The sequence below is a fragment of the Eutrema salsugineum genome, unplaced genomic scaffold, assembly GCF_000478725.1.
Source record: "Eutrema salsugineum unplaced genomic scaffold, Eutsalg1_0 scaffold_1, whole genome shotgun sequence".
NCBI classification, from domain to species: Eukaryota; Viridiplantae; Streptophyta; class Magnoliopsida; order Brassicales; family Brassicaceae; genus Eutrema; species Eutrema salsugineum.
Window position 1 is genome coordinate 15,127,270 of NW_006256909.1, and position 6,708 is coordinate 15,133,977.

The following is a 6,708-nucleotide window of genomic DNA, read 5'->3' on the forward strand; positions in this document are numbered from 1 at the left end:
CCATTATTATCTTATAATCAATCTTAACTAGAGATTCGATGAATTAGATGAATAAGAGGAAAGCATATAAAAATCATATTGATTTGTTTGCCTTCAAGAATGTGAATGGGATTGCATGTATTGGATACGGTGGAAGATTGTGTTAATAAATATATAATTCAGATTCGGTCTTTATCGATATATCACACATATAACTTATGATCAGATATTACTTACTAAAGAGTTATAGCCTGTGCATGGCACCTTTAGGAGTTGAGAGCTCTATTTTTACAGAATTACAAAAATGTAAATTTAACATTGTTATTTTTTTATGATGTTCATATATTTTGAGCTTTTGATAAGTTTAACTATTTTTCATACGCTAATAAGAGGACGAAGAAGATTATGGTGTGGACCATATTCTTTACCAATAAATTTACAAAAATACTAAAAAACAAATATATCAATCTTTTCCTGGTACAGACCAGTTAACTTATACTTTTGATTTTCTTGATAACTTTTATTATTCATTCTTGATAACACATTTCTGAAAAGAAAAATTGACATCAACAACCAACAAAAACTATATATAATTATCTAGAAATTGTTACTTTACAATTATTGGGAAAAAATCTAATTCAATTTATGTTTTTTAGTTCATCATTTATTCCTTTCACTTACCAACACTCGTATATGATGTATTATTAAGAATCATGGATATAGAATGGTTATGGATGAAAAAATTCTTGGGTTCACCCCTAGAGGTGCATCACTTTATTCATCTTTTCTTATTTTAACCAATAAGAATGTGATATCTAATATTACATTTAAATATAGAAATACAAAATACAAAAATCAAATTAAAAAAAAAATAAAAAAAAATAATTAAGAATAAAATAAATGAAACCCAACCCTAAATCTTAACTAAAACAAAAAGCTTAATATTTTATTTATTTATTTTAATTTTTAATTGATGAATATCCTAAAATAACATATATTTTTTTTTTCAAACTTAACACCCTAAATCTAAAATTCTGAAAATAGCACAAAAAATTATGTAAAAATACTTGTTTATCCAAAATAAATTTAAAATAAAATTAAATATATGCTTGGTTCACTATTTCCAATTTAGAGTTTAGTTTTTCTCCATTAGAAAATGTTAAAATATAAATATTAGATGTCACATATTTATTGGTTAAAATAAAAGGGAATGAATAAATGGGTTCACTATGAACCTAAGAATTATTCATTATGGATCATAGATCTATTTTTCAAAAAACTTAATATTCTTTATTCACCCTTTAAAATATATGAAACATGATACGAAGTCAATACAAATTGACATATAGAAGATCACAGCCCTTAAGACAAAATAAACAAGATGAAAATGAGACATAAGAAGAATAGACTCAAATGAAAAAAAATAAGTAAATTTTATTCATTTTTGTTTTCTGGAAAATCATAAATACAATTACTCTAGGAAACTTTTGAACACAAATGCTTTTGAAGATTTCAGTATTATAAGCTTTATCAGAATAGACAATCAAAAGGCAATCGGGGAGTGTTTTCACTGCTTCGCAATAATCTTTTGATAACCACTGATATCTTTGTCCGCTGCTAATCTCACTGCATCAAGACATCCTGGCACATTAAGTAACGCCGTTACATCCGAACATAAGGTTGACTTCGGCTAAGCTTCTTCTGACGGCTGGAACATCGATGTTAAGATTAGGGCTAACAAGAAAAGCAAAAATTTAGTTTGTTTTGGTTTCATTTTTGAAAGCATAAAAAAAAAATTGGTTTTGTAGTCGTAGATTAGAATTCTGTAGAGCTGATATCTTTGTTTCTGTAAATAAATAAACAAAATTTTGTATTAGAATTAGAATTTTCTTATATATGGAAGCTACTTGAAGAAATAAAAATATGTTTCTGTATATATCTTTTAAATAAATATGTTTCTGTGTATAGCTTTTAATAAAATAAAAATTCAAATCTTTTCAACTATATATATATATATATATATATATAGTTTAGATTCTGTGTACGGAATTCTATATGTATCGATTCTTTAAATAAAAACATGTTTGAATCATTTTATTATTGATTTTAAATTTTGAATATTTCATTTGATTAATGTTAGGAATATAAATAAAATAAATAAAATCATTCAAATAGTCATTTCATTTTTTTAACATTTGATCTATATTTTGTTACAAATTATAAGAACTATTAAATCATCTAAACATGTCTTCATTAATTTTCATTTAATAATAAACTGCATGTTCTGGGATTTAAACTCAATCTCTTAGTGTATAAGCATTAATTAACCATTGGTCAACCATTGGACCAAGTGGGGTTCCACAAATAGTAAAATTATTTCTTTGTAGGAAATAACAAAAAGAATTAGTTTTTTGTTTTTGTTTTAGTCAAATAACTTAAATTTCTGTTGATCAAACAACCATTTTCATATCAACATTAGTCAAAATTAAATGCTGACAATATTGTGACTAAAACAGATTGGTCAACATAAGTTGAGGATTAAAACAATTTGATTTAAATAAAAATTATAAATTTTTCTGGATGATGAATATATATGTTGGAGTTTTTTTTTGCGTGAAAGTGTATAGTTGAGAATGGGGAGAGAAGGGAATTTTTTTGGTGTTTTCCTATTTATTTTTTTATTGATCTTTTAAATAGTTCAAAAAAGTGGTTGTTTTTGGATCAAAATTAAAAAATGTACTTGGTGATATCTCATGGACTGACCACAAAATTCATAATCCTAAAACAGTACAGACTAGAATTGATGTTTTCAAGATTATAGCTTTTTGTAGGTTCACTTTAATCCACTACAAAAAGTTAACTAAATAGTTTAGTCTGCTTTGACAACTCTATCTATAGTCATATTGATTTCTATAAAATTCATTAGTCAAAACTAATCATCTAATTTCATATAAATTAATAAACGTCATAACCAAATTCCTATTAAGAAAAAAACAAGGAGTTAAATGGGTGTATACCCATAGATGATTCAGTAATTGAGAAAATGGGAAACGATAGTTTAAAATTAAGTATATACAATTTTGTATAAGGATTGTAGACTAAAATACCCCTACACCTACAAGAGAAAATTTCTGCAGACATCTTTTATTGTATTTTTGACTTCTCAACAAAAAATAAAAATATATAATATATACTAAGTAAATTCATCACCACCTAGCGTTTTAATCTCGTTCGTGTATTAAACAAAATAATATCTTACGATTATCTGTTAACTATTTCTGTTAACATAAAAAAGGTATACATCCATAAAACATTATTTTCTATATTAATGGAGATACTTATGTTGTCTGAATAACCAGAAGTGTTATCTTCTAAACACAGATAAAACGGGCTTTACTATCCCTTCTGGAGGGTGGATATGGAATATATAAGAAATTATTAGGTAATATACCTCTCGAATCTGTGTTTCCGTAAGTGTGGATAATATTTGTATTCTTGGAAAATTAACTGATATTTTTATGTTGTTGTTATTAGGTAACTCAGATATCGATGCAACTCTTAATGTTAGCTGTCAACCCCATAAACAGATGGGTGAGGCTCCAATATTTGTAGCAACCTGAATTGCATTACCTGATTAAGAATGGAAACACATGCCTGTTTTGTTTTATAAAGTGTATATAATGAGGTGTAAAAATATTTTGTATTGAAGATAACCTGAATTGTTATCCCGATGTTAGCTGGTAACTTGGATAACGAGCTAACTGCAAGTGTTAACTGTGAACTAAAACAACAAATAGGTGAGTATCTAAAAATAAATTATTTATTAAGTGTATGTAATGAGGTATGAAAATGTTTTGTATTGAAGATAAGCTGAACTGTTTTTCCGATGTTAGCAGGTAACTTGGATAACGAGCTAACTGCAAATGTTAACTGTCAATTAAAACAACAGATGGATGAGTATCTAAAATTAAATTACAACCTTTGTATATAATGTTACTAACAAACTCTAGTGAACTCTGTTAACGAAATGTTGAAAGTAACAATGATTGTTTTGTATCTTGAATGAGAGAGACTAACTCAGATAACAGATAACAACAAGGTTTTAAGCAATACTAAATCTAATTTACTCCTCGATAAGAAATTTACACTTTAGATATTGCTGTCGGTAAATCTGACACACACAAGTTTCTGTGGATCCCAAACTTGTAGTTATACACGAAATTGGTGTAGAGGTTTATTGGTCTTTTGGTGATGAACAGAGGTGAGTGCACAGTATAAAATTTGTGTCAGTTAATTTCATAAGTTTTTGTTGGCATTCTGTGCAATTACTGAAAAAGAAGAAAGAGTAATATTAATAAGTACTAACAGATAACTACATAATTAACTTGACCAATTCTAACACATTTTCAATAGTATTCAGAGAAACAAAATTACTTTCTACTCCTTATCTTCTATTATTTATTTATTTATTTTTTTCTCTCCATTAATTCATTTCTCTCTCTTCTCCTTCCTTTACTCCTTCCTCTTCGACTCCATCTTTCTCTCCTCCTCTTCTCTCTGAAAAAAAATAATTTACAAAATTAATGATGGAATAGAAAAAAAAAACCTTGTTTTTCTGCTTATTGATGGGCTTTTTTCATCCTCAATTTGGATGTTTCTATCAGAATTAGTGGGGTGAGATTGAACGGAGACGGCCAAAAAAATTTAACCCCTATGACTACATGATTCAACTTTATCTAAGAAATAACATTTATAGTAAGTTAACTGAAAAACAACGATGGATTCACCAAAACAAAAAAAAATAAATATTATATATTATAGTTAGCAAGTTAACATACTATGTTAACACGTTACATAATTTTTTATGTATTGTTAGCAAGCTAACATATTATGTTAACACATTACATGTATTAGATATTATTGTTAACACGCTAATAAATATCAGATAACATGGTAACAAAATATCAAATATTATTGTTAACTTTGTTAGCATGTTAACAAATATCAAACATTATTGTTAACTTTGTTAGCATGTTAACAAATATCAGATATTATTGTTAGTATGTTAACATATAATGTTAGCACGTAACTACATAAACTTATTTTAATATGGTAACTGAGTTAACACGATAATTGCGTTATTTTTCAAATTTTTATAATATAATAATAATGATGAACATTGTATGTGACGAATAGATCAACCAATAAAAAGATAATTGACGATAACTTTGTTAACGGTATTAATTTAACTTAAAAACAAAAATATTGTGATGAATGGCATTTTTGTAATTAACATAAAACTGAAGGATATTTATGGGATAATTTTTTTCTCTCTTTCATAGCCACCTAATTTTAACTATCTATCTAATTTTATGGTCAATTGTTAGTTTAGAGTTAAGTTACCCTATTAACATCAGATGATATTTTATACTCTAAAATTACTTATAACAATCTGCATAGTGAAACTAATTCAAATTCATATTCGGTAAATTTAAAATATAATTGTTTGATGTAAATATATACATGTAAACCAACTTCAACTTAATTTAAAATAAATTTTCAAGATATTTTAGAAAAAGATATCATGTTTCTCACACAATCTTTAAACTTTAACTTAACAAAAACAATAATACTATTTTTGTTTCACAAAGAATGTTATTTGGACACAATTCACATAAATTAAGAAAACTAATAAAAATTCTATTTTATCTCTTATTATTAGGGTTAAAATTGGATTTTTAATCAAACGTTTATATTAAAAATATAAAATTACACTTTTTGTTACACGAAAACAAAATCTTAAATTGACATTATTTGTGAAACAACAGGATTAATAATCTGATAAAAAAAATTTTGGTTAAAAAGCTTACTTGAATAAAAAATGTTAACGGATACAAAGAATCAAAATGAACCAAAACAACAGCCAAAAGAAGAACAGAGCAAAAAATACAAAAAGGAGGAACAAGTGCCTATCACAACACTCATTCAAAAGGATCACCACCAACAAGACGAAGAGAAAGCCAGAGGAGACCGAAAGAAACTAGCCCGGATCCCTCTAAGACAGAAGACCTGGACCAACGTTGAGCCCCTTGTGAGAAGTGCCCTTGCTTTGTTGTGGAGCACAGTCAAGATACACATGACGATTTCGCAAGGTCGCAGAGAGATTCCAGCCATACTTCATAGATAGATGCTTGTGATATCTTTTGTTTATTTCCAGCCATACTTCATAGATAGATGCTTGTCAGCCTTGCACAGCTGCAAGCAAAAGAGCTCTTGGAGAAACCACGGTCTTCAACCAGAGAATGATACAGTTCCAATCAGAAGGAGTAGGAGTAAGAGACAGAGTCGCCATAATTTGAGTCCAAACCTCACCGGAGAAGGGACAAACAAAAAATAGATATGGTCCCTAGATTCATTTGAGAGGCCACACAGAAGACAAGTTTGCTCAACATCAAGACACCATGAAGCCAATCTGTCCAGAGTTGGGTTCCGGTTAAGGATAAAAAGCCAAGAAGACAAGGTATGTTTTGGGATAGCAACTTTATTCCAAATCAGAGGGAACCACGAAACAGATGGTTTTGGTTCTCTGATCACACTCCAAACCGCTTTTGCAGAAAATTTATGACGCTTGGAACCATCAATTTTCCAAACGGGATAGTCACACCTTGGAGAAGGTGTTATTTGAGTCATGGAGGCATAAAGCTGCATCTGGGAATCCGACCTGACTGG

General features: G+C 28.1%; 1 pseudogene; it reads right to left on the bottom strand.

Annotated features, from left to right (window-relative positions):
• Positions 1 to 1,307: 1,307 nt before the first annotated feature.
• LOC112082055 lies at positions 1,308 to 1,753 on the bottom strand (annotated as a pseudogene).
• Positions 1,754 to 6,708: the final 4,955 nt, after the last annotated feature.